Consider the following 17706-nt stretch of genomic DNA (forward strand, 5'->3'; position numbering starts at 1 on the left):
AACATGATTTGGGTACCTAAGACAATTCTTGAATCTCCTATTGTGTTTAGGAACCGAAAAATAAAAGGAAGAAAAGCAAATGGTTCCTCGATAGTGCTTGCTCAAGACACATGACCAGAGATATTTCACTTTTCTTGACAATAAGCAAGAAAGATGGAGGACATGTCACCTTTGGAGACAATGCGAAGGCTAAAATTATTGGTATTGGAGATATTGGTAACAACTCTCATATTATCATTGAAAATGTTCTTTCGGTAGATAGTCTTAAGCATAATCTCCTTAGCATTAGTCAACTATGTGATAAAGGATTTAAAGTCATTTTTGAGCCAAATAATTGCATTATAGAAAATATGAATGATGAAAAAACAAGTTGTGTAGGAAATAGAGATGGAAATGTTTACACTATAGATGTAGAAAATGCATCTCATGAAAATATATGTTTCTTCGCATTGCATGAAAATAGTTGGTTGTGGCATAGAAGATTAGGTCATGCTAGCATGGACTTGATTTCAAAAATCTCCAAAAAGGAGCTTGTAAAAGGTCTTTCGAAAATAGAATTTATTAAAGATAAAATTTGTGATGCATGTCAATTTGGTAAACAAACCAAAAATTCTTTTAAAAGTAAAACTCATATTTTTACATCTGGACCTTTACAACTTCTTCATATTGATCTTTTTGGTCCTTCAAGAACTGCAAGCCTAAGTGGAAAACATTATACTTTTGTTATTATTGATGATTTTTCAAGATTCACTTGGGTACTTTTTCTTGCATCAAAAGATGAAGCCCTCCATACATTTTCAAAATTTGTCAAGAAAATACAAAAAGAAAAAGAAATGCATATTTCTTGTATTAGAAGTGACCATGGGGGAGAATTTGAAAATCATTTATTTGAAAACTTTTGTGATGAGTATGGTATTGAACATCAATTCTCTTAATCTAGAACTCCCTAACAAAATGGTGTTGTTGAAAGAAAGAATAGGACAATTCAAGAGATTGCTAGAGCCATGTTAAATGAAAAAACTTCACCTCAATATTTTTGGGCGGAAGCCGTAAACACCGCATGCTATGCTTTAAATCGTGTTTTAATAAGACCATCTTTAGATAAAACACCATATGAACTTTGGAAAAACAAAAAACCAAATATTGGTTATTTTAAAGTTTTTGGATGCAAATGCTTTATTTTGAACACAAAAGAAAACTTAGGAAAATTTGATTCAAAATTGGACATTGGCATTTTTCTTGGATATTTATCATCTAGCAAAGCATATAGAGTGTTTAACAAAAGGACACTAGTAGTTGAGAAATCCATGCATGTTATTTTTTATGAATCTAATCCTTCAACTAGTGTGCAAGTTGATATTGATGATGATCAAGTTAAAAATGGTGACCAAACAGAAATTCATGATTCAGTAAATGGTGATAAGGATGAAGCAAAACAATAGCTAGAACATGAAGAAGATAAAGTTAAAGATCTTCCTAAGGCTTGGAGGTAAGCAAATGCTCATCCTAAAGAATTAATTATTAGTGAGGAATATCAAGGTGTTAAAACTAGATCATCCTTTAATCGTTGTAATAATTTAGCATTTCTTTCATAATTTGAACCAAAAACATTTTATGATGCATTAAATGATGAATTTTGGATTTTAGCCATGCAAGAGGAACTAAATCAATTTGAAAGAAATAATGTTTGGGAACTAGTCCCTCGTCCAGATCATCAATCCGTTATTGGCACAAAATGGGTTTTTAGAAACAAAATAGATGAATCCGGAGTGGTTGTTAGAAATAAAGCTAGATTAGTGGCTCAAGGCTACAACCAAGAGGAGGGAATAGATTTTGAAGAAACTTTTGCACCGGTAGCTAGACTAGAATCCATTAGGATGCTTTTGACATTTACATGTTCTAAAAATTTTATTTTATATCAAATGGATGTCGAAAGTGCTTTCTTAAATAGATTTATCATGAAGGAAGTTTATGTTGAACAACCTCCCGGGTTTGAAAGTCATGATTTCCCAAACCATGTTTTTAAACTTCAAAAAGCTCTTTATGGTTTAAAACAAGCACCTCGAGCATGGTATGAACGTTTGAGTAAATTCTTGCTTGAAAAAGACTTTTGCATTGGAAAAGTAGATACTACATTGTTTATTAAGAGAAAAGAAAATGACATACTTTTGGTTCAAATTTATGTTGATGATATCATCTTTGGATCTACTAATGTCTCTTTGTGTGAAAAATTTTCTAACCTCATGAGCAAAGAATTTGAAATGAGCATGATGGGAGAACTCAAGTATTTTCTCGGACTTAATATCAAGCAAAGCAAAAAATGTATCTTCATCAACCAATCTTCATACATCAAGGACTTATTAAAGAAGTTTGGCATGGAAGGACTAAAAGCTTCAAGCACACTAATAAGTTCAACTATCAAGCTTACCAAAGATAAGAGTGGGCCAAATGTTGATGTTAAAATGTATAGAGGTATGATTAGCTCTCTTTTATATTTAACCGCTAGTAGACCCGATATTATGTTTAGTGTGTGCTTGTGTGCTCGATTCCAATCATGTCCCAAGGAATCTCATTTAAAAGCCCTTAAAAGAATCTTCAAATATTTACATGGTACTAGATTTTTAGGGTTGTGGTATCTTAGAGAAACATCTTTTGACCTAGTGAGCTATTCGGATGCCGACTTTGCCGGAAGACAAGTCGATAGAAAAAGTACTAGTGGTACTTGTTATTTTCTAGGTCATGCATTAGTTTCATGGTTTTCAAGGAAACAAAACTCTGTAGCTTTATTAACCACGGAAGCGGAATATATTGTCGCCGGTAATTGTTGTGCCCAAGCATTGTGGATGCAACAAACTTTTAAGGATTATGGAGTTAGCCTATCTAAAACTTCAATCTTGTGTGATAACACAAGTGCTATTAGCTTATCCAAAAATCTCATTCAACACTTTCAAACCAAGCATATAGAAATTAGATATCATTTTATTCGAGATCATGTTCAAAAGGGTCATATTTGTCTTGATTTTGTATCCACCGAAAATTAACTTGCGGATATTTTTACAAAACCTCTTGGGGAAGAACGTTTTTGCAAAATTAGAGGTGAACTTGGGATCATGGAATCACCACATTAGCATTTGCACTTACATATCATTGTGGTTATGGTGTTTTGCTTGAATTGAAAATGTCAATATATGTTTTATGCTTCATTTTAATGTTTGATCATATTTGATATTTCTTTTTGTATCAATTATTATTGCATTGATTTTAATATGCTTGATTTAAATTTTCATCACATTTTTGCATCGAATTACATTGCATTTCATGTATGATTGAATAAGCAGTGCATAGTTGAACCATTTGGACTCATATATGTTCAAATTGAGAACACAAAATGCATAAAACAAGTTTACCAGAATTTTGCTAATTCGGCTGCTGAATTGCAAAATCTGGTCGATCAAATTTTCTGTAAAATTCGGTCGATCGAATTTTCCAGACTTCGGTCGACAAAATTGGCCGAATTCCAGTGTAAAAAGGGCACTTTTCCTTCATTTTTTTCTCACAAAATATTTTAGCCCTCTTTCGTTCTCTCCACCGATTTTGCTCCACTCTGCTTAATCCACTTTAAACTTAAAATTTTTGCATCAAATCAATTCCCCACATCATTTCTACTTGTTCTAAGCTAAAATAACCTTTCAAAACACCACATTTTACCCAACATTTCTTAAAATCTCATTAAACCCTAAACCCTAAGTTTTTTAAATTTCATCCAAAATCCCCAAATTTTGTTGAGTTTTCATCAAATTGATCACAAAATCATCACTCCCAGCATCCTTCTTCCAAGTTCCAAGCATCAATTTCTCCATTTTAGCTATCCATCAAAAACCCCCAAATTCCATACCCATTTTTGGATTTGTTTCCAAAAATATCCCTTTCGATCGACCGTTTTTACTTTCGAATATACCACTGTCATCCTCTCATCCTCTTCAGCTGTGGTGTGCAGTTAGTTTTCCAATTCGGGTTCATTTGCATGAAATTACGATTCTGCCCTTATACGTACATTTGACGTAGCATTCCTTTTTTGTCACATTTCATCATGTTTTGTGTGGTATTTCCTTTCTTGCTCTTTGTTTTATCTTTTAAAAATTTTCAATTTGTAATCTATTAGCATAAGTAGTTAGATTTTGTAGTTATTGTGTATATCTTCGTATTCTACAATCATAGTTACCACTTGTCGTAGTAATGCTAGGCGTTCCCTAGGCCATCTAGAATTGTTAGAACTAGCTCTTTAGCACCTATTGCTCAAAGCGAGCCTTCCGAGGCTCTATTTGATGAGACTCATTTTTGTTTCGCTCAAGCTATCGCAACTTTTGCTAAACGCTATAGTCATCATGGTTTGTGTAAAACTCGACAAGTCGATTTTAACTTGCTAGCATAGTTCCACCTCTGGCCTCTTTTTGATAGATTTAGATGGACTCGTTCTGTCACCTTAGGTGGTTTTGTCTATCCTACCCTTGTTTGTGAATTTTATGTGAACATGGTGTTTGATCGGTTTCATAATGAAGCCACCTCTTTTGTCTGAGGCCATGATATTCATCTCTCTCCTGCTAGCCTTCATGTCACCTTAGGTCTTCCAATTGTCCGTGGTCCTCTTTTTCCTTCTTGGGGGTGGCATTTTACTGACCCATTATATCTTAATGCCCTTCAAGCTATGACGGGTAATCTTGACCTTGATGTAGTCTCTTGTCCACCCCATACGCATCTCACTCTATTAGCTCATCTACTTCATAACATTATTGGTTATACTCTTGTGCCAAAATCTGGGTATTTCAATGAAGTCAGCATGGTTGACTTCTATCTCCTCTCATATCTCCTCTAGGGGTCTCCTATAGACCTTTGTCATGTCATCTTTGATTTGATGGTCTCTACATTCTTTCATCGCACCCATCTTCTACCTTATGCCCCTATCATCACTTTGATTCTTTCGGAGGCGGGAGTTTCTTTTCTTGAGGAGCCAGATATCGAGCCAGCTGCTAATCCATATACTGCTTCAAACCTTCGTGTTATGGGCTTCTGTCAGCACAATGATGTTTAGCGTCATATTTTTGAGCTAGCACTTGGTGGAGGAGAGGCTGCCACTGATCTAGGTACTGATATGGATACTGAGCCCCAGACACCTGATGCTCTAGCTGATTCTGATGACACTGACGATGAGGCAACTAAGGACCGAGACTCTTTTGAGTTACAGGCGTGTACTTCTGGCAAGAGATCTTAGATGGCTACTGGAGCGAGTTCATCTACTGAGTCAACCACTGCCTCAGCTGCTGATCCTATCTCTCTTTTATCTACGGAGCTTGCTGAGGTTCGCTCGAATTTTACTGCTTTTGGTGCTGAGGTGTGCTTGGATTTTACTGCTTTTTGTGCTGAGTTTCACTCTGATTTTACTGATGTTCATGCCAGCATTGTCGATCTTCGAGGTGGCATCGATGAGCTTCTTCGTCGTTTTCCTCTGCCTTCTTAGTTTATCTATATTTTTCATTATATTGTTGTTATGTATGGACTTTCCTTATATACTTTTATTTTGGTGATTATCTTCATTTAGACATTGTCTTCTTGCATTGATGTGGTTATGGATGATTATTGATATATTTAGACATTGTTTTGCTGATTATTTTTGGGCCATTTTGGTGGGCATTTGCTTTTACATCATTTTGTCTCTTTGACTATGTCATTTTATACATTGTCTTCTTTTTTTTGATATTGTGGATATTGTGGATATTTTGATGAAGATATATGCTGTGGATATTTTGATGAGGATATATGTGATTGATGAGATTAATGTTGAACATATTATTATTTGCATATATTCAGGGGGAGGAAACTTGATTTTTTAAGGCGAACTCTTGCAGATTTTTTAAAAATCAAGTGTTTCTTAACTTCAAGAAAATACATCCATTGATATATTTTACAAAATTCCTTGAAGTGCATATGTGTTTGTTATTATCAAAAAGGGGGAGATTGTTAACTCAAGGAGTCATTATGCTCTTATTTTGATGATAACAAACTAATATGTCTCTTAGCATATTAACTAATGATTTTACTTGAGTGTGTGTTTAGATTGTAAGAATTTATCTAATGCACTTGAAGGAGTTTTAAAATAAAAATGAAGACAAAGCTCAAGTGAAGAATTCTTGAAGATTTGAAGTAAAACTCAAGTTTAGGTAGACATGTTTGTAACTTGTAGCATTCGTTTTGATTAGAATTCTTATTTGCATGGGATAACTCATTTGAAAACTCACTTTCATATTTTTTACATTTTGGGTTAAAATGTCATTTTTCAAACTTATTGGGTTAAGCCAATTTTTTCACTAAAGTTTATTAATTCATTTAAAATGATGAAGTTTTTTGAACTACATTTTCATATCTTAAAGTTGGTTTTGAAAGAATTTTCAAAATGGGTTAAATTGTCACTTTTCAAAGTTTTAGGGATCACATTACAATTTTTGAGAATTTAAGGGGTAAAATATAATAAAATTTGATCGATCGAATTTGAACGATCGAATCAGCTTTCGAATTTTCCAAAACCATGTATTTTGGCTTCCAAAAATTCGGTCAACCGAATTAAATTCGGGCGACTGAATTTTAGTTTGAATTTTCCAATGGGTATTACCACGTAAGCTCCATGAAAGTGCCACGTCACATTCGGTTGATCGAATTTCATCCGGTTGATCGAATTGTGCGTTTTCTGGAAAACTAAAGCAGCTCTCTTTGTGCACAACGGTAACTTTCCTCATTTTCCCTTATATAAACCCAATCAAATTCATTTGAAAAGAACTTTTGCCACAAAAAACTTTCACATATTTGAGAGCAAATTAGTTTTTGAGCTATTTACTTGCAAATTCTTTTCTCTAATCAAAACCCTTGCTCATGCACTTTGTAATTCCATTTGCATTGGGTTGTACTAAGCTTTGACTTTCATATACACTCTTTGAGAGAGATCATATTTCAATTTCGTATTAAGATTCATACTATAAAAGAATAAGTTTTACTCTTAGAGAGATTAGCAAATTTCTAGTGAGAGAAATTGAGCTTTAACATTTGTAAAGGTTAATAACACCTTGGAAGATATTTTGGTTGTGAAGAAAAGATTGGCTGAGGTTTTAGCCAACCAAGGATTAGTGGAATACTCCAAGGGAGAAAGCTTGGAGGAGTGGACGTAAGCCGGGTTGAGCTGAACCACTATACATCTTGTGTTTGATTTTCTTTTCCCTTAAACTTATACTTTATGCTATGTTATTTTGAGTGTATTGATTATTTGAAATATTTTAGTTATTCTCATAAATTGGATTAAAAATAGGCAACATAATTTGATTTGAATAAATTGTTTTAATTCTCAAATTTGGTAAAGATAGTTTTAAAATTGCCTAATTCACCCCTCCTTTTAGGCCATTCGATCCTTCATATACATATTTTCTCCCTAGTCAGATATGGAAATAAAGGTCAATCATAATCTCTTAATCTAGCCAAACAAAGGTGATATATATCTTCTCAAAAAGAAAGAAAAAAATATATATTTTAATGTATATCCTTCCTCTAAAAATATTCTTCTTTATCTATGTCAATTAATCCCTTTTCCCAACTAATAATCATCCATTTTTTAGGAAGCAAATCTTGACATTTTGTAGAATATCTCAGCTGATTTGGACATCCAGATTCAATTTTCGAATTCTGCTTTTGTCATTTAACGTGCCCACGCCTAGTCAGTATCATGATTTTTGTTGATTCGCAAATCTGCTTCAGTTTTAGACTTTTTGGCCCAACTTACTCCAAAAATATTCAAAGCTTCCTAAGTAGAAAAGATAAATAATTCTATCAGATTGAATTAAATTTTCACACAACATAAGGGAATTAAAAATCAAAATAATAACAATTAACGACGTTATCAAATTCCCCCACACTTATCTTTTGCTCGTCCTCGAGTAAAACAAAAAGTCCATCAATCCCTTTTTTCATGATACCAAAAAATGTGCATACCTTAGGATTCAAACCAACCAAGACTCAAGTAACAACACACATCATCATCAAACTTCACAAGGAAATATGCACAAAGACAAATCAAGACAATTGCATTATAAAACATATATGAAGTTTTGGTGAATCTCTTCACGGTTATCACTCATACCACTCATGTGTTTAATGGTTCGGTGTTTAACTCAAATTCTTCCAATGCAAACATTCTAATATTCATGGTTGGGTGAGGATTTTTACTTGAAGGCTTGAGTTTGTAATATGGTTTTATCTCAAAGAATCAAGACTTTGTAAGGGTCAAGGGGCTAACTAGGGAAATTAAAACAGGTTGGCTTTTTAAGCTAAAGGTTTTAAACAAGAATACCTTTATCATTTTCATGCAAGTATATATCAATGTAGTCTCAAAACGGTTCAAAGCAAGTTCTAGAGATATATTCACATGGGAGAACATCACTCATCAAAGAAGATATAGATTGATATGTATGTTTCATTCTTTTTCGGCTCAAAACTCACAAGTTAAATCAATTCACCTCAACTTCAAACAAAGCTTTATCATTTAATTATCAAAATTTGTTTAAGTGCATGCGCCTAGTCAATCTAACAAATCAGTGCGCATTACTCTCCTACTTAATTAGCTAAATCCTATGCAATGCATACAAATTAATTCATTCAAAATGAAATTAATAGAATTGTTTGGTTGGCTAAAACAGGGAAGAATACACCAGCTGTCACATCAATGAAAAACAAAAAAAAAACCAACTTTAACCAGTAACGAACAACAACAAAGACAGAACAAAGCAAAAAATAAAGCATAATCAAAAAAAGAAAAACATAAAACAGACAGAAGAACAGAACAGGTAGACAGAATAAAGCAGAATAGAATAAAAATAGGACAAAAAGATAAAACATAAGAACAGATAAGAAAAAAAATAGAAGACAGGTAAAGAAAAACATAAAAATAAAACACAAAGAAACCATCCCCTACACTTAAACCAAACATTATCTGCAATGTTTAAACAAAACACACAATAATGAAAACTGAAATTTAAAAGAAAAGGAAAAGAAAACTTCTCTGGATCTGGGGAAAAGGATCAACAGGCAACATCATGAAGAGTTGCGATTGACAGAAGATGTTTCGAGTTTCGATGATGGCTTTACTATAGGAGGTTTCTGTCGGGTCGATTTTATTAGTCTTTGATGCTATGAGCGGGTTCTAACCATGACATTGTAGAATGGGTGAAGAGGCTACTAGGTTTTTAGTGGGAGAGAAAGTATGGTGCGTGGGTTTGGTAAATATGATTTCTGGAAACATATAACCCCAACCTTATAATTACACTTAATCATATGGGTCCCTTATATTTAAGAAAATAACAAAGCAAGAGCTAGCCTTTGACAGAAACGCATGACCTAGTTCTAGAACACCAAAATATAGATTTCTCCTCCGTGAACATTTACAAAAGGCTAACTAGAACCTAGCAGAAGGAAAAAGATGATTGAATAGTAACATAAAAATAAATTAAAATGAACCTAATAAAAAATCATAAAATAATTGCTAATTAAACATCAAAAAATCCTAAACTGAATTTAAAACTAAAATTGGAACACATAAACTGAAATTAAAAACAAATGTCTAGAAAACTTAAAATTGAAGTATTAATTCAAATAAGATTGAAAGTTTGGGTTGCCTCCTAAGTAGCGCCTTTGTTTACAGTCGTCAACTCGACATAATGCCTTCGTCTATTTATCAATGTAGACGGGAGCTTTTAGCTCCACTTCTTCGACATTTACAATTTGCACTCCTTCGTAAAAAGGTTTGAGTCTGTGGCCACTAACTTTAGACACTTTTTAGGTTGCTAAGCTCTGAATCTCTACTACACCATGAGGAAAAACGTTAGTAACAACGAAAGTTCTAATCCAGCGAGAACATAATTTACTTGGAAACAACTGAAGCCTTGAATGATAAAGCAGAACTTTTTGGCCAATCGAAAATTATTTTCTGAAAATTATTTTGTCATGAAATGCTTTTGTTTTTTACTTATAAATTCCAGAACTCTCGTAAGCGTCATTGCGAATTTCTTCTAATTCTTGGAACTGTAATTTCCTATGTTCACTACTCTCATCCAACTTTATGTTGCATTGCTTGACAACCCAATATGTTTTATGCTCTAATTCAACTGGAAGATGGCAGGCTTTACCGAATACCAACCTGTACGATGACATACTAGTTGGCATTTTGTACGCTGTTCTATATGCCTATAATGCATCCTCCAAGCGTAAACTCCAATCCTTTCTTATTGGACCAACCGTTTTCTCAATGATGCATTTAATTTCTCAGTTTGAAACCTCAGCTTGTCTACTGGTTTAAGAATGGTACGACGTAGCAGTCTTGTGTGTTACACTATATTTTTTTTAGTAGCGCCTCCACTATTCGATTATAAAAATATTTTCCTTGATCGTTAATTAAGGCCTTCAGAATACCAAACCTGCTGAATATGTTAAATTTAAGGAAACTTGAAACAATTTTAGAGTCATCAGTTCAGGTAGCTTTCGCTTTTACCCACTTCGAGACATAATCAAAAGTTAATAAAATATAAACGTAACCAAACGAAGATGGAAAAGGCCCTATGAAATCAATACCTCAAACGTAAAAAATTTCACAAACTAAAATAGGAGTTTGAGGCATTTCATTTTTCTGTGGAATATCACCTGTTTTCTGATAGCGTTCACAAGATTTACAAAAAAGAGTATGTGTCTCGAAATAAAGTTGGCTAGAAAAATCCACAATCCAGAATATTTTTTGTTATCCTTTTTGCTCCAAAATGGCCTCCACAAGTATATGAATGGCAAAAGGTAATAATAGAAGAAATTTCAGTTTTAGGTACGCACCTTCTTATAACTTGATCAGCGTAATGTTTCCACAAATACAGATCATCTCATACGTAATACTTTGCATCATTTTTTAGTTTGTCTTTGTGAGCCTTAGATAAATCAGTTGGCAGTATGTTAGTAACCAAATAATTTACAATGTTTGCGTACTAGGACAACCTACAGTTTGCTGAAAATAACTGCTCATCAGGAAATTTCTCTTGCAAATTTTGCTCTGTTTTCACATGAACCAGACAACTTAAATGGTTAGCAACACGATTCTCTTGTCCAGTTTTATCCTTAATCTCCAAGTCAAATTCATTTAGCAGAAAAATCCATCTTATAAGCATTGGTTTTGCCTCATTCTTTGTTATCAAATACCTAAGGGCTGCATGATTAGAACAAATAATAACTTTAGTACCCAATAATAAGAATGAAAATTTTCAAATGCAAAAACAACAGCCAAAAGTTCTTTGTGGTTGAACAATTTTTTTGTGCATCATTCAAAGTCATCGAGGCATAATATATAGCATATGGAACCTCTTTAATTCGCTGGCCCAAAACAACTCCTATGACGTAATCACTTGCATCGTACATTATTTCAAATAGAAGATTCCAATCAGGTGGCTGAATTATTGGTACAGAAGTCAGCAGCTGCTTCAACCTGTTAAATTCATTTTTACACCCTTCATCAAACTTGAAAGCCATATCTTTTTGTAGCAACTTGCATAATGGCAATGTAATATGCAAAAAATCTTTAATAAAGTGTTTGTAAAAACTTACGTGGCTAAGAAAAGAATGAACTTTCCGCACACTAGTGGGGTAAGGTAGAGATTAAATAACATCGATGTTAGCCTTATCTACCTCTATACCCCTAGTTGAAACTACATGCCCCAAAACTGTACCTTGCTTAACCATAAAATGACATTTTTCAAAATTTAAAATAAGGTTAGTTTCAATACATCTTTGTAAAAACAAGTGCAAAATTATGCAAACAATTATCAAATGAATCATCATGAACAGTAAAATCATCTATAAAAATTTCTATAATGTGTTCAACATAATCTGAAAATATACTGACCATACACCTTTGAAAAGTGGTTGGTGCATTACAAGCTCTGAATGACATTTGTCGATATGCAAAGGTTCCAAATAGGCATGTGAAAGTCATCTTCTCTTGATTTTCTAGAACAATTGCGATATAAAAGTATCCTGAAAAGCCATCTTGAAAACAGTAGTAAGCTCGGCTAGCTAGCCTTTTCAACATTTGATCAATAAACAACAATGGAAAATGATTTTTACGGGTTACAACATTTAATTCCTATAATCTATACAAACCTGCCACCCATTTTGAACTTGAGTGGGTACCAATTCATTATTTTGATTTTTTACCACTGTGATGTCGGTCTTCTTCGGAATAACTTGAACAGGGCTGACCTATTCACTATCTGAAATTGGATAAATTACTCCAGCTTGAAGCAACTTCAAAATTTTCTTCTTTACTACTTCCATCATCGGCTGTTTCAACCTCCTTTGTGGTTATCGAATTGGTTTAACTCCCTCTTCAAGAAGAATTCGATGCATGCAAGTAAAGGGACTAATTACTTTAATATCAGTAATGGTCTATCCTATGGCTATTTTGTGTTTCTTCAGAATCTACACTAGTTTTTCTTTTTACTGCTTATTTAATTTACTGGAAATGATTAATGGTAAGGTCTCCCCATCTCCAAGGTACACATATTTAAGGTGACCTGGAAGAGGTTTCAACTCCAACTTTAGTGCCTACAAAATAGAAGGTACCAGTTTTTCATTAGGCACTAGCAGCTCAATATAAGATATATTACCTGTATTTTTCAACTCCTTGAACTCATTCATTTCTGCTACTGCATTCTGCATATCAGAGTTTAATTTAAATTCATCACTTTCTTTCAAAAGCTTTTCATGGTTAGCCACTTCTAACTCATCTTTACTATCAAGTTCAAAAATATCCTGTGCTAGAGAATCAATTAAATCAACTGAATAAATAGGAAAATCCATATCAGGATATTTCATAACATCATAAATATTATATTAGACAACTTTACCGTTAAACTCCATGGTTAGTGTGCCTTTATGAACATCAATTTTAGTTTTAGCTGTTTTCAGAAAAGGTCTTCCTATTAAAATAGGTGTTGATTGGTCATTATTTTCTATGTCAAGAACATAAGAATCAGCTAGAAAAATTAACTTGTCATTAACCTAAACAAGAGCATCTTCAATCAACCTTTTAGGATAAGCATTCGATCTAACAACCAACTAAATAACTATACCAGTTTTTTTCTAAAGGTCCAACATTAAGAGCAGAATAAATAGAATATGATGTTACATTAATAGATGCTCCTAAATCTAACATAGCCTTTTCAATTCTAATTCCACCTATAGTGCAAAGGATGCAAACCATACCTTGGCTTTTGCATTTTTCAAGAAGACGTTTGCAAATTATAGTTGAAACATTTTCTCCTACCCTTATTTTTTCACATCTTTTGAATATTTGCTTTCTTTTCAATGTACACAACTCTTTCAGAAATTTAGCATAGCAAGACACTTGTTTGATTGTATCAAAAAGTGGGATATTGACTTCACATTTTTGAAAGGTCTCATATAAATCCACATTACGTTTGTACTTCAGATTTAAAGCTTCAGGGAAAGGAGGAACATGTTTATATTTAATGAAAGAAGGATTTTTACTTGTCACTGCATTTTTAGAAGAATTATTTTCTACTACCACTTCCTTTCTATTTTTTGTTTGCTACGTTGGTGCAGGTGGTGCTTTAATTGGCATTTTTAGCTATTTTCCACTCCTTAACACTATTGTACTAGCATTCTCTTTTAGGTTCACTATAGTTTGTGATGACAGTTTGCTTGAATTCTGTGTTTCTAGCCTACTAATTGTAGTAGCCATTTGACTCATTTGATTTTCCAGATTTTGAGTGCTGGTTCTAGTTCTCTATTGAAATTTCATAGTGTTAGTAGCCAAAATTTTAACAATATTTTCAAAAGATGTACCTGAATCAAAATTTTGAGTTGGTTGTTACTATCTAGGAATGTAAGATTGCTGATATGGCTAAAAGTTATTCAAAGGCTGATTCGTATGTGCATTCCTATAACGAAGATTAGGATGATCTCTCTAACCTGGGTTATAAGTATTCAAATAATGATTATAATTATGATTTCGCTATTGTTGTCCTTGAAATCTACCTACTGTATTAGCTTGTTCAAAACAGTCTTTTTGAAGTGTTTGACACAAATCAGTTGGATGCCTCCCATTAAATAGATTCCACAAACTTTTGCTGCCTTCATTTTTCCTACAACCATTTGAAGTACAAGAGTAGTTAGATCATCAAGTTGTTTTTCAATAAAAGAGACATTTACCTCATTGACACGTCGAGACGAATAGTCTAATCTATTCCCAAATTGTTGTGAATTCAACACTATATTTGCAATTACATTTCGGGTTATTTTAAGTGTTTTGTCAGCCAATGCTCCATTACTCATTGCATCAATCATATTTCTATCATTTGATAAGAGTCTTTCGTAGAAATATTGAATAAGAAGTTGGTCACTAATTCAGTGGTGTGGACAACTTGCACAGAGTTTTTTAAATCGCTCCCAGTATTTGTATAAAGACTCTCCATTGTGCTGCCTAATGCCACATATTTCTTTCCTTATGCTAGCAGCTCTTGATGCTGGAAAAAATTTCTCCATAAATAGCCTTTTCATCTCATGCCAAGTGCTGATACTTCCAGTAGGGAGTAATAAAGCCAATCTTGTGTATCATCTTTCAAAAAAAAGGGAAAAGCTCTCATCTTGATTTGTTCTTCAGTTACTCCATTCAATTTCATACCTGTGAATAGATGGGTAAATGAGATTTTCAAAGTTAACAGGGGTAAACTTGAGAAAGTAGCACACTTTGGGTGGGAAATAGTCATTTGGCCTAAAAATAATTAAGTTATATGAATCGGTCAAGTAACAAATGTCTCATCTTCCTACTTGCAAAAGGAACCCCTAATATTTTAGGCACATTATCCCATGTCGGTAAGTTCATTATCCTCCACTTTAACATATGAGGTACCTCAAGGATTGAATGACCTAAGAGAGAGGGCTGAATTAGGCAATCTAAAACAATTTTTACCAAATTAAAGAATTAAATCAACTTATTCAATTTAATGAATGTTGACTATTTTTAATGCAATTTATGAGAATGACAATAGATATTTCAAATAATCAACACAATCAAAATAACATAACAGAAAATATAAGTTTTAAGAATGAAAAAAATAAAACACGCAATATATAGTGGTTCGGCATAGCCTAGCCTACGCCCACTCCTCTAAGCTATCTCTTTTAGAGTATTCCACTAATCCTTGGTTGACAAAACCCCAACCAAGCTTTCATTCACAACAAAAATAGCTTCTAAGGTGCTATTAACCTTTACAAGTGCTAGAACTCAATTTCTCTCACTAAAAATTTTCTAGTCTCTTCAACAGTGAACCTCACTCTTTTATAATGTGAATTTTTGTATGAATTCAAAATATAATCTCTCTCAAAAAGTATATATGAAAATTTAAGCTTAGTACAACCCAGTATAAATGAAGTCAAAAAGTGTATAAGTAAAGGTTTTAAATAGAGAAGAAGATTTGCAAGTGAATAACTCAAAACTAATTTATTTTCATATATATGAAAGTTCTTAGTGGCAAAAGTCATTCCCAATTGGATTTGATTAGGATTACATAGGGAAAAATAAGGAAAGTTGCCATTGTGTATAAAACTAGCTAGTTTAATTTTCTAGAAAACATAAAATTCAGTCGACTAGATGTAATTTTGTCAACTAGATGTGATGTGGCACTTTCGTAACATCTACGTGGCACTAGCAGTTAGAAAATTCATAACACAATTCGATCAACTAGAAGGAAATCGGTCAACCAAAATTTTGAAAGCCAAAATACATGGTTTTTGGAGAATTCAGAAGTTGTTATCGAAAAATTCAACTAGTCAAATTTGGTCAACCAAATTTTATTACTTCTTACCCCTTGAATTTTAAAAAATTTGTAATTTTCCCGTTGAACCTTTGAAAAGTGACAATTTAACACATTTTCAAAAACTTTTTCAAAACCAACTTTGAGATATGAAAATGTAGTTCACAAAACTTCATCATTTTAAATGGGTTAATGAATTTTGATAAAAATTTGGGTTAACCCAATAAGTTTGAAAAACTACATGTTATCCCAAAATGTGTAAGATATGAGAATAAGTTTTTGAGTGAACTTTCACATGCAAATAAATATTCTAATCAAGACTAACGCTTCAAAATTACAAAATCATTTACCTAGACTTGAGTTTGTTTTCAAATCTTTAAGAATTTTTTATTCAAGTCTTGTCTTTGATTTCCATCTTGATATTCTTTCAAATACATTTGATGAATCTTGCAATCTAAACTCACACTCAAGTGAAGTCAATAGTTAGTTTGATTTAGGACATATTAGTTTTTTATCATCAAAATAAGAGTATAATGATTCCTTGAGTCAGCAATCTTGCCCTTTTTGATGATGACAAACCCATATGCACTTCAAGGAATTTTATAAAGTATATCAATGAATGTATTTCCTTTAAGTTAGGAAACACTTGACTTTTAAGAAAATTTTGCAAGTGTTCACCTTAAAAAGTAAAGTTTCTTGCCCTTGAATATATACACCATAGGCAAATAATAATACAATTCATATCAATATTATATATCCAACATCATCTACATCAAAATATCCACAACATCAATCAAATAACTATAATCACAATCAAATATATCTATAATACTCTATAATCGAATATATCCATATTCAAAACCATAACTTTTATAACTTCTCCCTCTTTGTCAATATAAAAATGAATTAGGCAAATGCTATAGGGAATGAGACAAAATAAGACCAATATAGATGAACAATATATAGACATGATCACCAAAATAGCCAAAAATAAGTACAATCCATGAATACAATGTATAAATAAGCATGATCAACAAAATAAAAGTACTAACAAGATAACCCATCAAGGTATGAAGAAAAGCCATACACATCAAAGAAATAATGAAAAACGAAGATAAACTAAGAAGGAGGTGGAGGAAAATGATAAATAAGCTCATTTATGTCACTCATAACCTCAACTCGATGATTAGTAATACTAACATGAACATCAACAAAATCAACATGAACCTTAATATGAAGACTCATAAGCTTAGTAGATAAAATATAGATAGGATCAGTGGTTAAGGCAATAGTTGGCTTAGTAGATAAACTCACTCCAATAACCATCCTAGGTCTCTTGCTAGAAACTTAAGCCAGAAACTTGAATGAATCTTGGTCCTCATCTACTTCATCATCATTGTCATCTATATCAGCATTAAGATTAACACCATTAGTATTAACATCATCAGCTAGAGCATCAGAAGCTTGGGGCTTATTATCAATATCAACATCGAGAGCTGAACCATCAATAACATCACTTCCACTAGGTACCATCTTTGAAATATGTTTCCATACACCATTTTGTTGATGAAAACCCAAAGCACAAAGGTCAAAAGTAGTATATGGATCAGCAGTTGGCTCAACATCCAACTCATCAAGGAATCAAACCCTTAACTCTAAAAGAATCAATGTGATGATAGGTGCATAAGGTAAAAGATGGGTGCGATGAGAGAGTAGAGACCATTAAATAAAAAATGACATAATGAGGTCTATAGAGAACCCTTAGACGAGATGCGAGAAGAGATAGAAGTCAACTGTGTTGGCT

This window comes from Mangifera indica, chromosome 20, assembly GCF_011075055.1.
Source record: "Mangifera indica cultivar Alphonso chromosome 20, CATAS_Mindica_2.1, whole genome shotgun sequence".
Classification (NCBI taxonomy): domain Eukaryota; kingdom Viridiplantae; phylum Streptophyta; class Magnoliopsida; order Sapindales; family Anacardiaceae; genus Mangifera; species Mangifera indica.